Genomic DNA, 14210 nt, shown 5'->3' on the forward strand with positions numbered 1-14210 from the left:
GCCACGGATGTCATTTCTATAGCTGAGGTTGAGAAGGTATAGGTGATGTTGATGTTCCTTACATCTGAAAAAAGTTCAATAATGAAATTATGACTTAAAAAAAATAAATAAAAAAAATAAAAAATAAAATGTAAATATATTTACCTGCACAGTATGCCAAATAGCAGAAAGATGGTTTCACAAACTGATAGAGATAATAATCTCCTGGACAGGCTTTGACTTTAATGGGATTGGACTGAAAAGCACAGCAGTCATTGTCATAGTGACCGCAGACATCTCGAGTGACCACTCCATCCTCAACTGTTGGATGTCCTCCGTTCAGCCACAGTGGAGCATGAGTGCCACAACTATACTCATCAACACATGTGTCTGGCATCTGAACGCTCTGACCATCAAAAAAGAGTCGGTACCAGCCGTTCCAGCTGACCTCACAGTCACACATTATTTGAGAGGGATAGTGATTGTTGGTGGCTCGCCATGAATCATTCAGAACTTTGTAGTTGTTGCAGGGGTCCGCTGTAATGGAAACATAAAAAGAATGTTTGTTAATATTTGTACCGTAAATTCATTTTTCAATGCTACTGTTGAAGATTTTATTATTAAGGAAATAAGTAATTTAGCTAAAGATTTGTATACTATTATTTCCTTGCTGTGTGTTGGGTTTGACATTGGAAACCTGAAGGACAGAATGCTGATACAGAGATTTCTATTTCAGTAATATTACATGGTACAAAATATTTCTCAAAATATCTATAGAATTTATGACCATTTTTGGACAAGGATGTGTGTATATATGTGACGCGGACAATTGATCTGGAGCGCGTCTTCTGCATTCGGCTCTATTTGTGAAATAAAGTCTAATATTTCTGGCATCAAAAATCTCTGAGAAGTGATTTCTCAGTACAACACTACATACCATTACATACAGTGCTATGCATAAGTTTAGACAACCATGCTAAAGTTGACTAAAAAGAGGAATAAAAAAATCATATTTTGCAAATTGAACTTAATGCCTTAATTTAAAAAATTTGGAAAAATCCAACCTTTAAGGACACCAATTTTCTTTGTGAATGAATAATGTATCGTAAATAAATAAATGTTCTTCCTTAAAAAACAGGGTGCATAAGTTTGGGCACCACTATGTTAAATTCCCATAGAGGCAGGCAGATTTTTATTTTTAAGTATTTTTTTAATTTTTTTTTTAGGATACTATGCATCCTGATAAAGTTCCCTTGGCCTTTGGAATTAAAATAGCCCCACATCATCACATAGCATTCACCATACCTAGAGATTGGCATGGTTTTATTTCAGTTAGCCTAAAAGCTAGTTTGATTTGCATTCAATGCAATAGTCAATAGTCAACTTTAGCATGGTTGTCTAAACTTATGCATAGCACTGTATACTATTTAAAGGGCCCCTATTATGGATTTTTGGAAATGACCTTTCATGTAGTGTGTAACATAGCTCTAAGTGAATGAAAACATCCTGCAAAATTTTAAATCTGAAAGTGCACCGTATATAAAGTTATTGGGCCCTATCTTGCACCCAGCGCAATTGACTTTGTACACCGACGCATGTATCATTCCTATTTTGCACCAGCGCACAGCAGACTTTTCCCTCCACAGACGCACGTCAGTAAATTAGGGAATGAACTTGTGCTCCCGGGGGCGGTTCAGCGAAAAGAGGAGGCGTGTTCCTGGTGCTATCTTGCAGTTTCAGAAAACAATTCCGCCACAGGCCAGGAAAAGCCTAATCTAAAGTCAGCAGCGTTATTCAGATGCTATTTTAAGGGCGCATGCTTGGACATAATGTAGCGTGTGCACAACGCGCATACACTTTGCTTCTCTCATCTACACAGACGCATTTTTGCAATCCATACATATTACATAATGAGGGAAATCATTGTGGTGTCCATGAAGATGTGAAAAAATAGGCATAAATCTAGCTTACACATTTACCCAAATTATTATACGCCTGACGAGAACGTCAGTCTCCTCGGCTGTGAACCGCTCCTGGTGTGCGCCTGGCAAATCCGCCGTTACCCACAAAGTTACCTCGCGTTTCAGATCGCTAAAATAGGGTCCATTGTCTTTCAAAAGTAAGAGTCTACTCTGAGTCAATTAAATGAATTGTTTTTCAATCGAGTCATAAGCCTTTTCGTTGTGACGTCATGACGAAACATCAGCATTAGTGCTGGGCAACGGTTAAAAAAATTTTAATCATGATTAATCGCATGATTTTCTTGCGATTAATTGCGATTAATCGCATTATTACGCACAAAATTTAATAATGAATTCTAAAGTAATGTATTGCACACTTTTGATCTAAATGTACTGTTATATACACAAAAGTGCAATAACGTGGTTTGCAAAAACTTTAAACAAATAGCCTAATGTGCTTTTTACCAGCAGTATTCCCTTTACACAGTACTAATAAAATATTTATTGTAAATCTCAACTTAAACATTAATATAATCAAATCAAATATTAAACCAAAGCTATTTGCCACTGCCAGGGCATTACCTTTTATGCAGCTTGTTAAACAAGTTACCATCAGAGTCCTGTTTTCTTGGGTTTTTTTCTGAACAGGTATCAACAGGTATCTTTCATCAGGGAGCAGCAGAAACAGTCTGTGTTCAGTAGCAAGTTTCCCTGTTATTACTGTGCGTTCACACCAAACACGAATAACGTGTCAAATTCGCGTCTACCGCGTCTAGTTGGACACTTGAACATTTTGAATCCACTCGTGACTGCTTCTCAAATCTCGGAGTTCAATGCAGGATTTGCAAACCGCTTGCTCTTGAAAGATGGTGTTCAAAATACTTCGTTTTGAGTTTTATATTGTGTAGGTCTCCTGCTAACTGGCTAACTCATGTTATCCCTGTCTTACTTAAATACTTCTGTTAATCAGTTTGTGGGCCACTATTACCTAAAACTGTGTCAGATTATCTGTCATTCTCACTACTTTGAGGAAAGATTAAGCATGGAGCAAGACTTGTTTTACCAACGTTTATGTTACATCTGTCATTCACATCAGTCATAGAGGGTTTGCACCTACGTCACGATTTGGTCAGTTACCCGGATGCGCGGCCATATTGGAGGTACTCGGATGTAAACAACGGCATGGATTGCACTGTTTATGTACTACTGAACACATTGTTACACTAATTTATGATGTCAAAACCACAGAAAAAAGACATGGAAGCTGCAAAATCATATAGAGAAGGACTTAGTAAGCAGCAAAGAGAGCGAAATTTTGACAAACTTAAGTTAATATGTGGTAAATATCCGAACAAGCTAGTTTCTATAGTCCTTACTGCAATTCTTCCTTCTATTTCTAATCCCGGCATTGGCTACGTTCAGATTGTCAGTCCGTTTCAAGCTACATCCATATGTGGTTTGAAATCCTATTCAGCTTATTCAAATCACATATCAGGAAATCCACTTCAGTCTGAACGCTCTGATTGGATTTTGCGTGGTTTATGTGACTTTCTCACGCCACGTAAAATGTAAACATCAGACGTTATTATAGAGAACATGCTGAAAGTCTCTGCCGAAACAAGGCTGTGTTGTTGCAAAGTGCCGGACGAGCAGAAAATTATTATTTTTGAAACATTTTGAAACGGCGCAGAAAAAGAGTTGTGCATACCAGCCTCCTACAGTTCTGCAGCAGGTGTTGTGCCGAATTTCGACCCCCACCAAATTATTACCCCCCTAGTATTGGTAGGTTTATGATTGGTTGTGGGGGAGGGGTTATGATTAGGGGTGGGGGTAGGATTAGGCAATCAGGTACTGACTTCAACGAGGGGGGTAATAATTTGGCAGGGGGTCGAAATTTGGCACAACACCGGCTCAAGATGCAGTAGTCCAGCGCGGCGGCTACACATTTCCATGTTGTAAAATTTAAATAAGACAACATTTCTATTGCTAATGCAAACCCCTCCATCAACGCAACATCATTGTCGTATTGTCAAAGAGCTGCATGGACACACAAATCGGATCTGAACAGTTGCGACACACAGTGTGGACATCATTTTAGATCATATTCCAATCGGATACAAAGATAATCGGATTTGGTCTGACAGTGTGAATGTAGCCATAGTGAACTACTTTACGTCAACATTTTAGCCATAGTCAAAGCTTCATTTACACATGTGGCTGATGCTGTGCCTCTCTCAAATGCCATCTTTCATCAGTTTTTGCACTCTTCTCTTTAACGTTCGGCAGTCTATAGAACTCGAAATGTTTTTTCTCGGTGCGACCGATTAGTACAGACCAAAACACGACCATTTTTCAGCAGCAATAATCAGCCAAATTTGCAAGTCCGTTCAGTTCAGTGGCATTGTTTACGTTCAGTGCCTCCAAAATGGCTGACTTCCGGATTGATGACGTGTAGTGAAAAGCCTCTATTCACGCTAGAGCTCGGCTAATGTATACATTGCATGCATGCACTGTTATTGATACAGTTTCCACGTGTTCACCTCAATATATTACAAAAATACTCAGTAAATAGATTAGTACAAGTAAAATAATCGGTTTGTTGATGGACATGCACTTGTTAATGCTGATGCCGGTGAGGAATTACATTTGCAACATCTCATAATGTAACGTTACCTCAAACTCAGTAGTGTAAGTTATCACTGAGAAACGTCCTGCTCGAGTTGTCGAGGGAGGTTCGGGATGAATAACTGTTTCTTCCAGTGTTTCATCATCGGACTCGCGCTCGCATTGATATGGTAAAATCGACATCATTGTTCGTTACTGTCTTTAGTTTATGGTGTAGGAAGTCTCAGGACAGCTGCCGTTGTTATGGCAATGGGCGTTTTTGTTTTCAACGCGTTTTCAGAGCAGAGTAGCTCGCGGAAAGGTGGGATTTAGAGAGATTGATTAATTTGAGAATCATTGAAAATGTGTATGGAGAGAATTATGTGCCATAATTAAACAAACAAATCCAGCATTTTGCAAACAAACTCGATCTACTTCGCAAAGGAAAACTCGACTTGTAAACAAACATTTTGCAAAAGAAAACCTCAAAAAGGTTAATTATAGATAAATTAAGACAGAAACACACCTGTTCACCGGTCATTTTCCTCAGCTGTAGGCAAAGGCAAGCTTCAAATCAGTGCTTTTCCTGGGAGACAAGCGCTAAATGAATCCCATAGTTTAGCGCCATCTACTGTTTTAGAAGAGGAAGTTGCTCAACTGCATTTGTGAGAAAATCTGCCTGGACACATTTGTGAGAAAATCGAGCCGAGATATCTCATAAAAAGCCAAGTGTCACACAATCATAACAGACAGATATGCATTTGTATGCACTAGATTTGGTATTTGTTCAAAGGTTACATGCAATTTGTAGGATGGTTTGTATTTATTTGTGAAGTATTATCTTGGCTCATTTATTTATATTTGTAAAGCACAATACATATTTGTTACTCCACTGCATTTTCATTTAAACTGACCTTTGTACTTGCACATTGCTTTCTGTTTGTTTGCGAGTCGAGTTTTCCTTTGCAAAGTAGATCGAGTTTGTTTGCAAAATGCTGGATTTGTTTGTTTTATTATGGCACATAATTCTCTCCATAAATGTGGTGATGTGCAGATGTATATTATGAGGAAATTAAACCTCCTACATGACTCCAAAACAACATTCGGACTTTAAAATAGCATAATAGGGGCACTTTAAAATTAGATTAAGAATGAGCATCTCTTTTCTTTTAGCTGTGACAAAGGGGATATAAACAGCCTAACATTTAAGTATTGATAAGTATTGTAATGTGTTGGTTGTCTAATGTTTTAAAGTATTGAAATATGGAATGTGTATCTCATAATGTCAACTGTGACAAAATGATTGACAGGTCGGTTTGTGGTTACGTGATGCACATGCCTACACTAATTGGTTTTCAAAATTAAATTCCATGCTACACCGAATTGTGACATGCTCAAAAAATATGTACTTTATTATGACAAAGAGTACATACTTTTAGGCCATAGTTTCAGGGCAAATTGCAACACAGCACACGTTTTTTCATGATCCGTGCATTTATCTGAGGCTTAAATGATTGCACTTTTCAATAAACTAAGTAGTGGGGAACTTCTGATTCCATCTATAGTTTTTCCTCAATCTTTTTTTACATTTCTCCAGACTAAGGTTCTTGCTCTTTAAAGCTATTAATACAGAGATCCAATCTGACTCTTACTTTAGCCAACTTTTTTTTTTTAATGCAAAATGTACATATTAAGCTAAAGGTTATTAAAAGCTCTGTACTATTGAAATAACGTTTATCATAAAGTTCCACAATGAAGATATTTTTTCCACACGCTTTGTTTGTCTAATAGAAAACTAGAGATAGAAAGTGAAAGCAGTCTTAAAACTGGTGAAGATGAAGTATAAATGTTGTGTTAATATAAGAAGATGAATAGAAAGAATTACCTGATTGTCCATCAATTATTTTACCTTTAAAATAAACATATAAAAAATATAAGAACAATGGTTTCATTTTGAAAGATGATACAGTCAGTTCACTTATTTGTATATACTGTGGCATCATTCCAGCCACATGTGTATTAAAACTTCAAAGATGTAAAAAACACTCACCAAACAGCAATATTGAAACACACAATGAGAATAGAAAACTCATTGTAATAAACGGCACGTCCAGCACCTGCACACATGAACATAAACATGTGAAATATGTGCTTCTATATCTATTGTATTAAATTTAGTGTTGTCAACACTTGGGAAAACAACTTAATAAAAAAACTATTTTAAAATATTATTATGATGTAAAATTATATTGTTTATTGTTACTTTGTGCTAGTAAAAAAAAAATTGTAAAGTGTTACCAAAACTTATATTTTTTTGAAAATAATTCAGATGTACCAAAAGCATATTACTGAAAGAGTAATTAGAGCTCAAAGATATTAAATTAACTAAGTGACATTACCTGATACAAAAATGTTGCTTCACAAACTCCAAAACTTAGTTAGTTAATCCAGTTGCAGAATACAATCAAGAATGAACTGCAGGCCTCACAATCTTATGACTGTATTAAGTGTGGGTGGACCTTTTTCTAGATGGGTTGACAACTCTAACAATACCTCATTTTATTAAACTATTCAAACAATTATGATTTCCCTTTATATAAGTTACCAGAAAAATAATAAGAAAAAGATTAGGAAGAAGTGCAATTGGCAGAACAAGATGAGAAGAAAGAAAATAGGAGATGATGTACAAAAAGGAAAAGAAGAAGAGAGAAAGAGAGTGGTGAAAAATGCTTCCTCTTTTTTCGGATCAAAGCCTCCGCAGCCCTTATGCAGACAAACCTGTGTGAACATTCAGCATGATCTGGTGCTCTGAGTAATAACTGAACCTCACCCCAACTGAACCTTCTGAAAGAGAACTGCAACCAGTGCTGCAACATTTTTCGGGTGCTTTAAAAATTAAAATTGCATTGCCACACATATTTGACGCAAATAAGTGTCAGTATCATCACTATGGAAATTAAAACAATTTCACAGATGGCATTACAAATAGCAATATCACATTTATCTCATTAAGCTAATTAATGTTATATCAAAAACAAAAGGGAAAATAGACAGATAATAAAGCCCCCCCACCCCCCCACCCTTATTTCATATTTGAACAATAATGATTCTGATGGCTTTTTTTACATGGTCTCTTGGGTAAAGATTAATTTATTACATTATAAATGGGGAAAATCAAAATGAAATAGCTAATATTATGCTAGTAGGTGAGCACATAACATTCATAAAAAAAAAAAAAAAAGATAAAAAAAATACATTTTGGAACAAGGAGTCACTTCAATATTCATATTTTTTTATTATTATTATGTCAAGTCAAGTCAAGTCATCTTCATTTATATAGTGCTTTTAACAATGTAGATTGTTCCAAAGCAGCTTTACAGTGATAATAGGAAATTAAAGTAACAGAGATTGCAGCTCTAGAATAAAGTTATTGTCCAGCTAAAGTTAGTTTTGACTGATTCACTTTCATCACACTGATCATTAGTTATTAACTTAGGGGCCGCTAACACAACACCGTTTTAACAGAAAACTCTTAAGTTCTCTCTACGCAAACTTTAAAAACGCGAGCCTGTGAGAACACTGATGGCGTGCACATGCGTATTACGAGTTCAGTCCATAGGTATGTGTGTTTGAATATATGTGCGCAAGTGTGTAGTCCTTCCCCACAAACCAACCCTCAACAAACTACTTGTCTGCCCTTAAAATTTATAAAACAGAATTTTCACCGCTTCCGCGTAGCCACGCGAACCGGAATTATCCCTACAACGCTTTATCTGTAGAGAGGTAAAGGGAAGGGAAGGAGGCCTTCACAGGGGAGAGACTAGTTGACACTTCAGGACTGCGTTGTCGTCGCGTCCAGGCTCAGGTCCTTCATCAGATCTGGATATGGCCTGGATCTGGCGGACTGCGGTAAACCTCGGTATAAGCAGAGAGACTAATATTGGCGTAGACGCCATTCTTCTTATGATGTAACGAGTACATCAGGATTTATGGGAAGTGTTCCCGGTTCCAGCTGGCCTAATCTATGGAGCCTAACATTGAATTATAGAAGTCTATAATGTGTTATGTGTATGCTAGGTCAAAGAGATGTGTTTTTAGTCTAGATTTGAACTGACAGAGTGTGTCTGCTTCCCGGAAAATGGTAGGAAGACTGTTCCAAAGTTTTAGTGCTAAATAGGAGAAGGATCTACCGCCAGCAGTCGATTTTGATATTCTAGGTATTATCAACTGGGCAGAATTTTGAGATCGCAATAGACATGAAGGACTATAATGCGTTAAGAGCTCGCTCAAGTACTGCGGAGCTAAACCATTTAGTGCTTTGTAAGTAATCAGCAGTATTTAAAAATTTATACGATGTTTAATAGGGAGCCAATGCAGTTTTGACAGAACCGGGCTAATATGGTCATACTTCCTGGTTCTGGTAAGAACTCGAACTGCTGCGTTTTGGACCAGCTGTAGTTTGTTTATTAAGCGTGCAGGGCAACCACCCAGTAGAGCATTACAATAATCTAGCCTTGATGTCATGAACGCATTAACTAATTGTTCCGCATTTGTCAATGAGAGCATACGACGTAATTTAGATATATTTTTAAGATGGAAAAATGCGGTTTTACAGGTTTTAAACCATGCTAGTGCAATTCCACAGATGCCAACATAATTTTCGAGTGGATGTAAAAGAATGTTGTGGTCGATAGTGTCAAATGCAGCACTAAGATCGAGTAACACTAATAGCGAGATACAACCACGATCGGATGATAGGAGCAAATCATTTGTGACTCTAACGAGAGCTGTCTCAGTACTATGGTATGGTCTAAATCCTGACTGAAAATCCTCACAGATATCATTTCTTTTTAAAAAGGAACATAGTTGTGAGGATACTGCTTTTTCTAATATCTTTGACAGAAAAGTAGATTTGAGATCGGCCTGTAATTGACTAGTTCTGTAGGATCAAGTTGTGTTTTTTTAACAAGCGGTTTAATCATAGCCAGCTTAAAAGTTTCCGGTACATATCCTAGTGACAAAGATTAATTAATGATATTAAGAAGAGGCTCTGTGACCTCTGGAAGCATCTCTTTCAGTAGCTTAGTCGGTATAGGGTCTAACATACATGTTGTCGATTTAGATGATTTAATGAGTTTAGTACGTTGTAAATTCTTCCTCTCCTATCAATGGATGAATCTAATTTTTACTCAAGGAGACTACAATGCACTGCCTGATGCGATACTGTAGTAGACGGTTGCATAGTTATAATTTTCTCCCTGATATTATCAATCTTGTTAGTAAAGAAGTTCATAAAGTCATTACTGCGTTGCTGCTTGGACACTTCTGGGGTTGAATATTTATTTTTCATTAGTTTAGCCACTGTTTCAAATAAATACCTAGGGTTTTGTTTATTTTCTTCTAATAGGTTTGAAAAATAAGCAGATCTAGCAGCTTTTAAAGCCTCTCTGTACGCAATCGTGCTCTCTTTCCATGAAATGCAAAATACCTCTAGTTTTTTTTTCTTCCAGTAGCGCTCCATTTTTCTGGCTGCTCTCTTAAGTGCCTGAGTGTGCTCGTTGTACCACGGCGTTGGAGTATTTTCTTTAATCTTCTTTAAGCGCAAAGGAGCAACTGTGTCTAAAGTGCTGGGAAAAAGAGAGTTAAAAGTTTCTGTTGCAATATCTAGTTCTTCTAAGCTTTCTGGGATGCTGAGATGATGAAACTGATCAGGAAGATTATTGATAAAGCAATCTTCAGTGGCAGAAGTGAAAGGTCGACTTTGCAGCCTTGGCTAAATGAGGTTTACACAAGACTATATAATGATCTGAGATGTCATCGCTCTGCTGCAGAATTTCAATGGCATCAACATTGATTCCATGTGATAATATTAGATCTAGAGTATGATTACGACAATGAGTAGGTCCTGACAAGTGTTGTCTAACTCTAACAGAGTTCAGAATGTCTTTAAATGCCAATCCCAATGCATCTTTTCCGTTATCTACATGTATATTAAAATCACCAACAATTAGTACTTTATCTGCAGCCTACTAACTCTGATAGAAAATTAGCAAATTCTTTGATAAAGTCTGTATGGTGCCCTGGTGGCCTGTATACAGTAGCCAGCACAAATGTTAAACGTGATTTATCATTTACACTAGATAGTGTTACATTTAGCAGCCATATCACCCTGTAGCCCAAGAATGGTTGCCCACTGAAGCTAAGCAGGGCTGAGCCTGGTTAGTACCTGGATGGGAGACCTTCTGAGAAAAACCAGGTTGCTGCTGGAAGAGGTGTTAGTGAGGCCAGCAGGGGGTGCTCACCCTGTGGTCTGTGTGGGTCCTAATGCCCCAGTGTAGTGACGGGGACACTATACTGTCAATGAGCACCGTCCTTCGGATGAGACGTTAAACCGAGGTCCTGACTCTCTGTGGTCATTAAAAATCCCAGGATGTCCTTCGTAAAAGAGTAGGGGTGTAACCCCGGCATCCTGGCCAAATTTGCCCCTTGGCCTCTGTCCATCATGGCCGCCTAATCATCCCCATATACTGATTGGCTTCATCACTGTCTCCTCTCCACCAGTAAGCTGGTGTGTGGTGGGCGTTCTGGCGCAATATGGCTGCCGTCGCATCATCCAAGTGGATGCTGCACATTGGTGGTGGTTGAGGAGATTCCCCCCTTTCATGTAAAAGCGCTTTGAGTAGGCCTGCCTAGAAAAGCGCTATATAAATGTAATGAATTATTATTATTATTATTACATTTAGCAGCAACACTTCAAAATAATTATATTTAAAACAAGACTTCTCAGAAATTCTGAAGATATTACTATAAATTAAAGTAACTCCTCCCCCTTTGCCTTTCAGACGAGGTTCATGTTTATAACAGTAATCTTGCGGGGTGGACTCATTTAAAATAATGCAATTGTCTGGTTTTAGCCTGGTTTCTGTCAAACACAGCACATCTAGGTTATAATCTGTAATCATATCATTAACAATAAGTGCTTTTGAAGTAAGGGATCGAATATTCAGCAATTCGAGCTTTATCATTTGTTCATCTGTATCTGTTTTTTTATTTGTTTAACATCAATTACATTTTTACCCTTGAATGGGTTTAGTAGTTTTTTGTATGTTCTAATTCAGGGAACAGACACAGTCTCTGGTGATATCTAGGTGAAAGAGGCTCTATGTGATGGGATTTATCTGACCTTGGTGACGTGAGACAGCTGGCAGACGGTCGGTTTAGCCAGTCTGTCTGCTTCCTGACCTGAGCCCCAGATTGTCATGTTTGAGCTCTAAGACTATGTGCCATATTACTAGAGAGAAGAGCAGCACCATCCCAGGAGGGATGAATACCATCTCTTTTCAACAGGTCAGGTTTGCCCCAAAAACTTTTCCAATTGTCTATGAATTATATATTATTTTGCGGACACCACTTAGACAGCCAGCCATTGAGTGAGGACAATCTACTAACTATCTCATGAATTTTTGTGATCTCCAATTGGCGGAGTCTAACATCATTAGTGCCAAAGTGAATATTAATCTTAGAGAATTTACGAATAGCATTAGCCACCACTTTTAAATTTGCTTGTATGTCAGGCGCTCTGGCTCCCGGCAAACATGTGACTATGGTGGCTGGTGTCTCTATTTTCATGTTCCGTGTAATAGAATCACCAATAACTAGGGCACATTCAACAGGGTTCTCAGTGGGTGTTTCACTGAGGGGGGAGAATCTGTCTGCTGTAATTGGAACGGAAGAGCGGTGTTTTGTCCCGCGACTACAGCGTCTCACCGTCACCCAATTGCCCTACTGCACGGGCTCTACAGCTGGAACCGGAATGATGTACAGAGTTCACTAAGCTAGTCACATACAAAGCAGTATCTAAAGCCCTTGCACTCTTACAATTAACCTCGATTAAGGTTTGGATGCATGTCTCTAGTTCTGAAATCTTCTCCGCCAGCCTGACTATCTCCCTGCATTTATCGCATATAAATCCTGTGCTGGCAGAGAAGGCTATGCTATACATGTTAAATGAAGTGCAGGTGACAATAAGAGGAGAAGATGACATGACTCACCGTGTTTGTTGACTGATACTCACCACAGTTTTTTTGATGAACTTGTGAAAGGCGCGAGTGCGCGATAGAAAAAATAAATATCTAAATAAAGAGCGCACGGAAGGTGCGAGCGCGCTAGAGAATAAATAAATAAAGAGCGCACGGATGGCACGCTAACAGGCTAGAGAATTACTAGCGTGTTGTGCTAGCAATAGCCATTTTGGAGGCACTGAACTGTAGCGGATGGACAAGAATCATGATTCTTTCATTCTTTCCTTCTGAACACATTCTTTGCTAAGATTCCTAAAGCTTTCAACCTCCTGACTCGTCAGATGCAAATCATGGCCTAACGCCAGAGAGTCAAGGCCAAATTGCCCCTCTGACACTTTTTATGGGCCCCCAGAAAAACAGACATTCCTCACGAGTCACGTTGGCCAGTTCAAAGAGAGCGGAATCACTCCTCTGACCCAGGGAGAGAGATTACGAACTCTCCGCACATTTACGCACACACATACACGAACTTTGAACATTAAACTTAGAATATAAGCCTGTCAAATGTATACAATATACTCCTGTGTGTTTCCCAGTTCATATTAGCTTAATTTATGATTTTCTAATTGAAGGAGTGAACTCTTAAGCGCTCATATTCATGCATACGAATGTAACTTTGTATTTCCACCTTCTTTGCCTGCCGTTCTTGGTATCTCGTTAACCGTCTCGGTCTGACTGAGGTAAACATATACAGGAGATTACAGTAAAATGTATTATTCTATGTGTACCATCTTTCTGGAGTAGAAATGACGAATTCTGACCTCGTCATAAACTATGCAGATGAACCGTCCCAACAGGACAGAAACTCTTCCTGCTCGAAAATCTCTGAAGGTGATTTGTCATTCACCCAAAAGGAGGTGTGAACGACGATTTCCTTAAGAGGACGAAACATTCAGTTCTCCCCACTTCAGTTATTCATCTCAGCTATCCTCTTCGGTTTTCTTCACTTCGGTTTTCTTTTTAGCTTTAGTTTTAGTCTTTTGTCTTAGTTTTTCATATTATCCTTTGTTCATTTCCACCTACGAGTGAAATGAAATTAGCCTGAATTATTTATTTGGTAACTTCACTTTCAATGGAACTTTGAATTCCCCGCGACTCTGCTCGCCCCAGAAGAAACGAGAGAGCACGCCCAGCTCCGAAGGACCGACACACGCGCCTTCTTTCCTCAGCAACACAAAAAGAACCATATGCAAGTATCAGCTTTATTGAGCTTTTAATGCATTAAGATTGTTTGCCCCTGCTTAGGGTGATTTGATTTCTTGTTGTCTCTCAAAGGTTACTTTGTCTGTGATTTTGCCATACTGTGATCATTCTGTGATCTCTCTCTATTCCTCTCAATCTCTCATTCTCATTCTCTTTCATTGTTTACTGCCATTATTCTGTTGTATATATATATTCCGTGTTTAACTGTAGTCACATGTATTCATAGTTTAATTTATTAAAACCCATTATATTCTTGATTGTCTCTGCCTGTTGCTCACATTGCGAAGTCCCTTAAATGTTCGATCTAAGCTACAAGCTTGACATTTGTTGATACTTTAATTAGTATTTTTATAGAACAGGAAAGTTATTTTTCATGGCCAGA

The 14210-nt window shown here is 38.2% G+C and overlaps 1 long non-coding RNA gene across 1 annotated transcript; it reads right to left on the bottom strand.

Moving 5' to 3' along the window:
* Positions 1-215: 215 nt before the first annotated feature.
* Positions 216-7000, bottom strand: LOC307146849. The gene is made up of 4 exons (XR_013819168.1): positions 6944-7000; positions 6595-6661; positions 6430-6453; positions 216-516 (listed from the first exon to the last, which is right to left on the bottom strand). It is a non-coding gene; the product is annotated as an uncharacterized lncRNA (long non-coding RNA).
* Between the last annotated feature and the right edge of the window lie 7210 nt (positions 7001-14210).

This window comes from Squalius cephalus, assembly GCF_949319135.1.
Source record: "Squalius cephalus genome assembly, chromosome: 19".
Taxonomy (NCBI): Eukaryota; Metazoa; Chordata; class Actinopteri; order Cypriniformes; family Leuciscidae; genus Squalius; species Squalius cephalus.